The sequence below is a fragment of the Leucoraja erinacea genome, chromosome 18 (genome assembly GCF_028641065.1).
Source record: "Leucoraja erinacea ecotype New England chromosome 18, Leri_hhj_1, whole genome shotgun sequence".
Classification (NCBI taxonomy): Eukaryota; Metazoa; Chordata; class Chondrichthyes; order Rajiformes; family Rajidae; genus Leucoraja; species Leucoraja erinaceus.
Window position 1 is genome coordinate 24,896,261 of NC_073394.1, and position 12,303 is coordinate 24,908,563.

Sequence of the window (12,303 nt, forward strand, 5' to 3'; positions counted from 1 at the left end):
ATCTTGGTCAGCTATTCCTTCGCTCCATAAATGCTGCCTCACCCGCTGAGTTTCTCCAGCATTTTTGTCTACCTTCGATTTTTCCAGCATCTGCAGTTCTTTCTTAAACATTTCACAAAATGTATCGATCTTTTTTGATGTGGATACAACTGAGCATCCACAGCCATCCAGGGTAGAAGGGCTCTCTCCATACCTGGCAGGCTCCTCAACGACAGTTAAAGCAAGCCTATGAGACAGAGCAAAAATTGATGTAGTGTATGTATGAAGAACAGAAAAACAGTGGTGGAGGAACTCAGCGGGTCAGGTAGCGCCTGTGGAGGGAACAATGTTTTGAATGTTTGTTTGAATGACAATGTTTCAGTCTGATGAAGATGCAGAGCAGAAGCTCTTTGATACAATAACATATTGATATCATTGTCACATTTGTGGCTTATGCTGCTCATGAGGTAGACAGGCGACACATAGAATGTTTGAGTAGGAAGGAACTGCAGATGTTAGTTTACACCGAAGATCGACACAAAATGTTGGAGTAGCTCAGCGGGTCAGGTAGTATCTCTGGAGAAAAGGAATAGATGACGTTTCTGGTCGACACCCTTCTTCAGACGAGTCAGGGGAGATGGTAAATAGAGGTATAGGTCAGGCAAAAAAAGTAGAGTTGCCAGAGGAACACAGACCATTCGTAGTCAGTCGGGTCAGACAGCCCTGTTGGGCGGAACAGGTAGTTGGAGCTTCTGGTTGAGAGCAATCTCTTGTGCCTCCATGTTTGAGTGGGACACTGGTGGTTGTCCTGTTACCATGGAGCATATGTTGTATCGCAGGAATTAATCTTCAACAGAAGAAAAGATTAATGGGAAAATAAAAGTAGAAAAGGGAAGTAAAATGAGTCATATGCATTTAAACTTGTCCTCGCCTGATTAAGTACAACAGCAACAGTTGTGCAGTGGGTGTGCCCAACATTTGCTACACAATGAGACTAACAGATAATCCCAACCACAGACACTTCAAGTCCCCAGCAGTGAAAATGTCTGATTGCTTAATGACTAATGGGGGCATTTGGGAGTGGAGCCTGGAGTCAACCTCTGTTTAACTATGAATGGTCAGGTAATGGGACACCAATTGGTTTTATTCAGAGATGTACCAGCTGGAATTAATAGTTAATACAAACGTGTTGTTGGAACTGTAACAAAAGATCAAGACTTTCACATTAGACACAAGGACTTGCAGATGCTGGTTTCCAAACAAAGCCACGAGGTGCTAGAGTTATTCAGCAGGTCAGACAGTATCTCTGAAGGCCACGAAAAGGGGACATTTCTGAATATAGCGGGGGAAGAATAGTGGAAGAGAAGTGGGTGGGGGGGGGGGGGGGGTGGGGGGGGGGGGGAGATAGGATAAAGCCTGGCAAGTGATGGGTGGATACGTGTGAAGGGGATTTGATTCCCAGATGGTTGGACCAAGGTCAGAGATGTAAAGCCAAATGGCTGTGAGATAATGAAAGGATAGGTGTGAATGGGAAGCCAGCCGGGCATCCAGGTGGGGCAGAGGGAAGGGAGTGCTTTTAAAACAAAAGGGGGTGGGCAACGGTTGTTGGTTGGACATTAGTTGGATTGGTAAACACTGCCACATCCATGGCTGGTACATCTCTCCAGCTCTCACTGTCCATCTATCTCACACCCGTCTGCAAATTCTCACATCTATTTTCTGTTCTCGTGTCTGTCCATCCTCTTTTCTCAGTGTCCATTTGTTGATCTATCCATTTGCTCTCGCATATGTTATTCCCTGCTCTCATATCTGTTATTGGCTTTGCCTGGCTCTTCTGCCCTGAATCTCATGACCCTAGGAGAGCAAAAGCTACCTTTTCCCAACAGATGGACAGCCCATGGCTGACACATCAGTCTCTTAACTCCACCACATGGAAGTTTAAAATTGGGCCGAAACACTCAGCGGATTAGGTGGCATCTGTGGGAAGATATATACAGTTAACGTTTCAGGTTGGAGACCTGTTTCTGACAGTTGGGCCTGAAACGTTAACTATTTCGCTTTCCATAGTTCCTGACTCACTGAATTTCTAGCATGTTTTGATTTTATTTCACATTTCCAGCGACTTCCAGCAACATTTTTTTCATTGTTCATTTACCTTAAGGTCTAAATCTGCAGATTTTCAACAAATTCACAGAAAGATTTTTGCCTTCACCAGCACATTCTCCACTGTTAAATTGAGGGAGTTAATCCCACCACCAGTCACATCTTCCCACCCCCACTGCATTCTTCTTTCAGTAAAGACCACCTTCACTGCAACTACTTTGTTCACACATCCCTTCCCATCAAACCACCCCCTCCCAATTACTTTCCCCTGCAACCGCAGGAGTTTGTAACACCTGTCCCTATACCTTCTCCCTCACCTCCATCCAGTGAACCCAGGAGCCCATCCAGGTGAGTCAGAAGTTCACATGCACTTATTCTAATCTCATCTACCGCATTCTGTGCACGAGATGTTGCCTTTACATCGGTGAGACCATTAGCAAGACACTTGCACTTGCTCTGCCAAGGCCTGCTGGATTTCCCAGTTGCTAACTCTCCTTCCCATTCCCATACCAATCTCCCTGCCCTGGATCTCCTCAATTGCCAGAGTGAGGCTACAGCACCGTGTATTCCAGCACTATAGATAACTAACAATGTATGAACATTGAATTCTCCAATTTTAAGGAACCCAAACCTTCCCCCCACCCCCGGCTCCCACCCAGATGTGATCCACATTTTTCACTACCCGCTCCCCCCTTCCCACACGTATTCCCACTGTATCCCTTAAACTGGCTTCACACTCTTGCCATATCTTACAGACTTTTGTCTTCTTTTCATCTGTCCTTTTTCCCTTCACCAGCCAATCAAAAAAACCTCTCTCAGCTGTATCAACCTATCATTTGCCAGACTTTGTCCTGTCCCCACCACTCTTCCAGCGTTCCCTCCCACCCCGCACAAACAGTCTGAAGAAGGTCCCAACCCAAAACATCACGTATCTACATCTTCCAGCGATGCGGCCTGACCCAGTCAATTACTCCAGCATTTTTGGTATTTGAAGGCTTCAAACATCAGTTGATGGGCCCAATATTGCAAATAATAATTGGCATTGTTAACTTTGAGGTTTTTCTTCATGGAATTGCTCCTTAAATTGGGGTATCGGAAATTTGAAGCTGTAATCCAGTGACTCTTGCCCTCCAACTTTGCATAAATGGGTTGGGCTGACCAGTGGATTGTGTGCATTGACACAGAACTAGTGAAGGCAAGTGTTGACTCATAGTATGGCTTCATACAGACCTTGCTTAACTTGTCCTCCATGGTTCATGGCTGGGTTTTGCTTGTCTAATGGTGATCTGCAGTCTGTCTGTCTGTTGCCCACAGGTCCAATGACGGGCTGAACATTTGTTTAATGGTGAGCTGGATGTCTGCCTCACAGTTGACTGCTTGTCTGGGCCAGATCACTCCTTTAGCTTCTCCCTCTGATATCTTCTGAGAAGCTGTAAGCTTATAATTAAGGGCTGAATGCTGAACATGCTGATTTTAAATCTAAAAATTGCTGCTGTTGTACAAACATGTAGATCACATCATGGAGCCAAAACTGCATAACTCACTTGCTTGAATCCCACCAGAAGATCTTGGTATTTATTAGAAATTCTGGAAATTCACTCTAGCTCATTGAGTAACTTGAAAGAGAAATTAAACTGGCGTAATTATTGGGTGTGTCTTTCAAATTGTATGGTTGTGTGACAGTTACACCCCCCCCTCTCAATCAGGAGTTTCCAAACTAGCATGAGCTGTCCTTGCATTGATCAAGGCAGGAAGTTTAGCTCCCTGAGGCTAGTCAATCCAGCAAAGCCATTGACTATCCACGGATCTGTAGAGATAGAACATAAAACTGTTCAGTATAGGAACAGGCCCTTCATCCCATAACATCTGTGCTGAACAAGATAAACTAATCTCATCTGCCTTCGTTCGCGTAATGGGAATGCAACAAGTCTGTACTATTGATTGGAAAGAAAGACAAGCTGCTGGAGGAACTCAGTGCGTCAGGCAGCATCTGTGGAGGGATGTGGACAGAGGATGTGTTGGGTCAGGACCCTCCTTTAGACTTCTCCAGAATTAAGAAGATCTGCACCTGAAACATCATCTGTCCATTTGCTTCCACAGATACTGCCTGACCCAATGAGTTCCTCCTTTGCTCAAAATTACATCTGCAGTCTTATGTCTCCACTGTCGTATTGTTTTCATGACAATCTAAATTGTCTAGATAAAAGTCACCCATGGATGTCAACATACCTAGCGCTCAATATGTACAAGCACTCGGAGGCAAAACAAGGACTTTTGAGTTATTTGGCTAGATCAGTGGAAATGTGAATCTAGTTGTCGTAGAGGTAAGCTGATTTTTGCCCTGACAAAATGCATTTTGAACAATGATCAATATTAATTTCACATTCCTATGACATGAATGACCCCAAGACAATGTGGAGGAGATAATATAGGTTAATCTTTGAATATAAAAGGTTTCACATTTGAGGCCGGTCTGGAAGGTTAAATCACGTGGCAAACTAGCAAGAAGGGTCCTGACCTGAAATGTCACTGATCCATTTTCTTCACAGATGCTGCCTGACCCGCTGGGTTACAACAGCATCTTTGGATATAAAATTGGCTTGAAGATAGGAAGCAGAATGTGGTATTAGAGGTAGACAGAAAATGCTGGAGTAACTCAGCGGGACAGGCAGCATCTCTGGAGAGAAGGAATGGGTGACGTTTTGGGTGGAGACCTTAGAGGGTTGATTTCAGATTGGAGGCCTGTAACAAGTGGTGTATCACAGGGAATGGCACTGACTCCACTGTTATTCATTATTTATATTAATGATTTGGATGCAAATGTAGGCATGGTTAGCAAGTTTGTAGGTGACTAAAATTGGTAGTATAGAGGACAATGAAGAAGGTTATCTACAATTATAACAAGATCTTGATCAACTGGGCCAATGGGCTGAGCAATGACAAAATGGAGTTTAATTTGGATAAATGCAAGGTATTGTAATTTTGTAGTACAAATCAGGGCATGGCTTACATGGTAAATGGTTGGGCCCTGGGGAGTATCGTAGAACAGAGAAATCTAGGGACGTAGACACAGTTCCATGAAGGTGAAGGTGTTTGGTGTGTGGCCTTCATTGATCAGTGTTTTGAGTATAGGGGACATCATGTTACAGCTATAAAAGGAGTACTGTGTAGATATTTGATTGCCCTTTTATAGAAGGATGTCTTTAAACTAGAAAGAGTACAAAAAAGATTTAAGAGAACATAACTAGATCTGGAGATTTTATTTATAAGAAGACATTGGATAGACTGAATTTTTTTCCCGCTGTATTTTAGGAGGGTGGGGTTGACCTTGTAGAGGTTTGTAAAATCGTGAGGGGCACATAGGTGAATAGGCAGTCTTTTTCCCAGGGTAGAGGAATGTAAAACCAGAGAACATAGGTTGAAGGCGAGTAGAGAAAGATTAAAAAAAAGACCTGATGGGTGACTTTTTTCATGCAATGTAACGGGTACATGGAATGAGCTGCCAGAGGAAGTGATTGAGGTGGGTACAATTATGACATTTAGATGGCACTTAGGCAGTGATTATGGATCGGAAAGGTTTAGAGGGATACGGGCCAGGCACAGTCAAGTAGCACTAGCTTGATTAAGCAGCTTAGTTGCCATGGACAAATTGACCTGTTGGGTCTTTATCCATGTTATATAGATCTGACAATGAAATGAGCTATAAAAATTTAAGCCTTACACAATGTGTCTATTTTTTGTTTTTGTGGGCTACAAATTGACAGATTCCTTTTGAGTTCCATAACACGTTTATATTATGATCAGTACCCTCCCTCTTGTAGTTGCTGTTGAAGTTACATTAAAGTAATTTAAATATATATGGCTCAATATGACGAAAAATGCCAATTCTGAAATCTAGGTCAACAGCCCCGTGTGAAGCAATGATACCCTGCTGTGAAATACTAGAACAATGAAGATTTTCAAATTTCTGCCATGAAGGTTGTTAAGAGTTGCAAACAGACTTTCAATGTTTATTTTTTCCTTTTAATTTGCACTAAGATTAAAAATGTCAGCCATGGTTCTGTGAGCCCACCTATACTTTGTGCCTCTGCTAATAATCTCTCAGAAGCAGTTGTAGGATTTTCTTTGGACTGTTTTCAATTTTGCTACAGGAAAAACAGTAGACGGTATTAGAAAAGGAAGGTAGTGAAGGAAGTTGGTCTGCAAGGTGGGTGACCATGGTGACGCAGCAGTAGAGTTGCTGACTTACTGCGCCAAAGACCCGGGTTCGATCCCGACTATATGTGCTGTCTGTACAGAGTTTGTACGTTCTCCCCGTGAAAGCGTTAGTTTTCTCCGAGATCTTCGGTTTCCTCACACACACAAAAGATGTACAGGTATGTAGGTTCATTGGCTTGGTGTATGTGTAAATTGTCCCTAGTGTGTGTAGTGTTAATTTGCATGGACTCGGTGTGCCAAAGGACCTGCTTCTGCGCTGTATCTCTAAACTAAATATTATTCCCCAAAGAACTTGCAAACCATTCAAGTAGCAGGCAGATCACTTGCCCTGAACCAAATCAATGGTACTTTTTTTGTATTAGATGTTTTATTATTAATGTTTAATGTTTTATGTATCATTCGTAACTGTCACATGTTGTCACTTGTGGGCGGAGTACCAAGGCAAATTGTTTGTATGTGAATACTTGGCCAATAAACTTATTCATTCATTCATGTTGCGAGATAGTGAAATTCATTTTTGTATATAGTTCAGTACAATTGTCACTATACATAAGCACTTAGATATATCGTATCTAAGATATATTTAAGTGCTTATATATAGTGATACTTGTACTGAACTGTACACAAAAATAAATGTGGGTGTCAACTAATAAATAAACACCTATGTTTGGAGTTACGACTATATTTGGCTCCACACTCTCGGTAACTATCATCATAGGTTCTATGTAATCTATTTAGTTGAGACTAAATGGGCTAAAATGCCACTTTGATTCATTAGGAAGATGGCATAGACTAGATTGTATTTGGCAAGGTAAAGAGCCAGTCTTTGCAAATGTGTTCTCCCATTATAGTCCCATTCAATCCAAATATCCAATACCGCAATATCAGCTGATATCCACAAAATGAAATTCAACCGCTTTCCAGGAAGGATCAATGTTGCAAGACATGCTGTAATTGCAGGAATTGTATGCAATTTGACTGCACCTTGGAGAGAATAATATGAAGCAATATCTTCTTCCAGTAACCGATAAAGAGTTATCTCTTGTGATAACTTGCAATCAGTCATGTGTAAGGCACTCACTCTTTCATTCTTTTACAACTCGTGAGCCTCTGCAGTCCATCAAGTCCATGCTTATGTCTAGAACAATCCCCTACCACCACTTCCCTGTAATCTATTATTTCACCCACAACCATTAGCATCCCATTGATTGTACCACCAGCGACCTGCACTACGACTAAATCAGTGGCTAGTTAATCTACCAACCAACAAATGGGTTTGGGATGCGGGAGGAAACTGGAGCACTCAGGGAAAATTTGAATGGCTATGGGGAGGGCGGGCAGCCTCGAGATGAGACAGCACCAGAAGTCGGGATCAAACCTGGATGTAATTGCAGGAACCTGGACAGCTGTACAAATGTGAGACTACTGTGCCACTGTAGTGCCTTGCACTGTAATGTTGCAGTTAATAAAGACTCAAATTTTAAGTGTGTCACAATGATTGTAAGACTCAATACCAGTAAATGTCCAGATTGTTCGGCGCGGACTAGAAAATTGTCCAGATATACATCCCTAACCATTTTGTACTGATAACTAGTCCTGCTGTATATTTACAAAATGTAATAAACGTTTTGTAAGAACCAATTTTAAAAGTGAAATTATCAAAGAGCAACCATTGTATTGCTGTTCCCTACAGTCTTAAGTAACTGAAGGTTTTACTGGCATCATTTAGGTTTAGCTTGAATAGTAGTAGTGGGAAGAAAAGTGACTTGTGTTTAACACTTCTCAAATGCTTCACTAGCACTGAAATGTAGTTAAAGCAGTTGCAATTCTGCACATAGCAAGATTCCACAATCAGCAAAAAGCGGAATGCCCAAATAGGCATTAATAGGGAATAAAAATCCAAAGGCATGGGAAGAATTTTTTTCTTCTGATGCCATAATATTTTAATCTTTGACCTGAAAAATACTACCAGCTAAGCAAAGATTACTAGAGATGTGAAACAGAGCAAGTTGCTACATTTTAAAAACAAAACACCAAAGCTCATAGAAGTAATTTATTGTGCCACATGGATTCATCTGTTACTATGTTAGTGCCATCTAATGCATTTAAGATTTTTCTACTTTCACTGTTGCTTTAAATGTCTTCCTTCCCCAATGCTATGGCTTTTGGTTCTACATGCATTGAACGTGCACCGATATGTCACATCACAGCTAAACCAGAATCTTACTGATGTCTAGTGATCAAACTTTTCCAAGTTGTCACTAGAAGTTGATCAGATTCAAGAGCAAGATTCAATGGCAAGTTTAAGTATCACTCCTGCTATTTAGGAGCTGGACATGCAGTTTGTCCAACAATCTGTTTTACCTCGGCAATGGATGTCAATACTAAACTACAGGATTGTAAGCATCATTCAAAGGTCTTTTATAAAACATATAATCTGTACTGTTTTGTATGCTTGTTTCAGCAAGTTCATTAAGGATTACTGTAGTTCATTATTATACCAAACACTTGCACATTCCTGCAGTATTAGGTAATGTGTGGGCTCTGTCTGAATTATTCCATATTCATGAATGCCTGACCTCGTTGGAACCTCCTCTAGCATTTGAAGTGTTATTTCATTGGATCATTTCTGTTACCAAGTAATTAAACAGATATTTCTATAAATAGATTTCATTAATGTTTTTGAAGGACTAGCAACCCACACCAAGGAGCAGATAACACGGTAGTGCTTTTTACAGATGTGTACAATTGGACCACTGGAGGCTTCAGTGTCTGTAACCAAATGTGGTGCGTTCTTCAATTGGCTGCAGCAATCGTTTTACATTTAACTCTTTCATAACTGCAGGCAAGAAATAAGTTATCATATGCGATTGCTGTCAGGGAGGTGACAAAGTAACAGTAATCACCTGCTGGTTGGATACTAGTTGCTCTGAGTTACTGTTCTGTGCAGGTAATGTTCACACACTCGGCTGAGGAAGTGAAAGCCAAAATAATGACCACACTAAGGAAGGCATGGTAATAATATCAGAAAGCAACATGGATATGATTGTGATAAAAACCAACTGCAGATGTTGGATTATACCAAAGATAGACACAAAATGCTGGAGTAACTCTGCATGTCAGGCAGCATTTTCTCCAGATGCTGCCTGACCTGCAGAGTTACTCCAGCATTTTGTGTATACCTATAGATGTAATTGTATTCATATGATATTGGCTTTGATCTTTCCCAGTGCTGGAAGTGCTAGCAAATAAACGTTAACATATTGCTGTGCCTTGTGCATAAATTGTCATGTTAACAAGCACCTATTCAAGATTGGTTCCAATTCTGATGTTATAGTTGCTGCAGCTGGCAAGAAGAAATTATTTGATACTTGTAGATGGGTGGGGATTTAACAGGACCGGACACAAGCTCAACAAATGACCCATCACCCACACTTGTGTGCAGATATAGCAACTTGTAGAAGTTAATAAGATGCTGGTAGACAAAAATGCTGGAGAAACTCAGCGGGTGAGGCAGCATCTATGGAGAGAAGGAATAGGCGACGCTTCGGGTCGAGACCCTCTTCAGGCTGATGTCGGGGGTGGGGGGCGGGAAAAAGAAAGAAACAGGCGAAAACAGTAGGCTTGTGGAGAGCTGGGGGAGGGGAGGGGAAGGAGAGAGAGAAACCAAGGACTACCTGAAATTGGAGGTCAATGTTCATACTACTGGGGTGTCAACTACCCAAGCGAAATATGAAGTGTTGTTCCTCCAATTTGCACTGTGCCTCACTCTGGCAATGGCGGAGGCCCAAGACAGAAAGTCAGTTGGTCTCATCGATGTAGAGAAGTTGACACCTGGAACAGCAGATGCAGTAGATGAGGTTGGAGGAGGTGCAGGTGAACCTCTGCCTCACCTGGAAAGACTGCTTGGGTCCTTGGATGGAGTAGAGGAGGGAGGTAAAGCGACAAGTGTAGCTTTTCCTGCGGTTGCAAGGGAAAATACCGGGGGAGAGGGTAGTTTGCGTGGGAAGGGACTAATTGACTAGGGAGTTACAGAGGAACCAGTCTCTGCGGAAAGCCGAAATAGGAGATGGGAAGATGTGGCCAGTGGTAGGATCCCGAACAAGGTGGCGAAAATGTTGGAGGATTATGTTGTATGCGACGGCTGGTAGGATGGAAGGTGAGGACAAGGGGGACTCTGTCCTTGTTACGAGTAGGGGGATGGGGAGTGAGAGCAGAGCTGAGGGATATAGAGGAGACCCTGGTGAGAGCCTCATCTATAATAGAAGAGGGGAACCCCGCTCACAAAAGAATGAGGACATCTCCAATGGCCTGGTCTGGAACACCTCATCCTGGGTGCAGATGCGGCGTAGATGGAGGAATTGGGAGTAGGGGATAGAGTACTTACAGGAAGCAGGGTGGGAAGAAGTGTAGTCCAGATAGCCATGGGAGTCAGTGGGTTTGTAGTAGATGTCGGTCAGTAGGCTGTTACCTGCGTTGGAGATAGCGAGGTCTAGAAACGGTAGGGAGATGTCGGAAATGGTCCAGGTGAATTTGAGAGCTGGATGGAAGTTAGTGGTGAAATGGATGAAGTCAGTGAGTTCTGCATGGGTGCAGGAGGTGGCACCAATGCAGTTGTCAATGCAGTGGAGGTAGAGTTCGGCGATAGGGCCACGGTACACCTCAAACAAGGATTGTTCGACGTATCCTACAAAGAGGCAGGCATAGCTGGGGCCCCAATTGTGTGCCCATAGCTACGCCTTGGATTTGGAGGAAATGGGAGGGGTCAAAGAAAGTTGTTGAGGGAGATGCTGATTCAGCGTGCTGAGCCTGAGGTAGTCATTATCATTCAGGAGGACATAGTGTTCCAGTTTGTGATTGCTGTTTATCATCTTAAGGTTGAGCAACATCCAGGAATTTACATCAACCAGCCTTTGATAAGGTGCCACGTGAGGCTGCTAAGGACGATGAGAGCCCACGGTATCAAAGGGCAGATACTAGCATGGACAGCAGGTTGGCTGAATGACAGAAGACAAATATTGGCAATTAAAGGGGCATTTTCTGGTTGGCTGCCAATGACCAGTGGAGTTTTGCAGGGGTCGGTGCTGGGGCCGCTACTCTTCATGTTGTATATTAATGATTTGGACATGGGGATTGAAGGCTTTGTGGCCAAGTTTGCGGTTGGCACGAAAATAGGTGGAAGGGCAGGTAGTGTAGTTAAAGTAGGAACTCTGCAGAAGGACTTGGACATGTTGGGAGAGTGGGCAGTGAAGTAGCAGGTGGAATATATTGTAGCAAAGTGTGGAGTCATGCATTTTGGTAGTAGGAATAAAGGCGTAGACTATGTTCTAAATGGGGAGAGAATCCAGAAATCGGAGGTGCAAAAGGATATGGGAGTGCTGGTGCAGGATTCCCAAAAGGTTAATCTGCTAGTCGAATCTGTTATTTCAAGAGAGCTTGTATACAAAAACAGGAATGTAAATGATAAGGGTCTATAAGGCACTGGAATACTGCGAGCACTTTGGAAACCATATCTGAGAAAGGATGTGCTGCTGGATCTGGAAAGGGTCCAGAGGAGGTTTACAAGAATGATCCCAGGAATCAGTAGATTAACCGATGATGAGCGTTTGTCGGCACTGGGCCTGTACTCGCTGGAGTTTAGAAGAATGGGGGGGGGGGACGGGGACTACCTAATTGAATCATACAGAATAGTGAAAGGCTTGGATAGAGTGGATGTGGAGAGGATGTTTCCCCAAGTGGGAGAGTCTAGGACTAGAGGTCATAGCCTCAGAATTAGGAGGAATGCCTTTAGTCAGGTGGTAAATCTATGGAATTCTTTGCCACAGTCAAGTCAGTGGATATTTTTAAGGCAGAGAGATAGATTCTTGATTAGTACAGGTGTCAGAGGTTATGGGGAGAAGGCAGGAGATGGGGTTAGGAGGGAGAGATAGATCAGCCATGGTTAAATGGCTTGATGGGCCGAATGACCTAATTCTACTCCTATCACTATTACATGATAATACA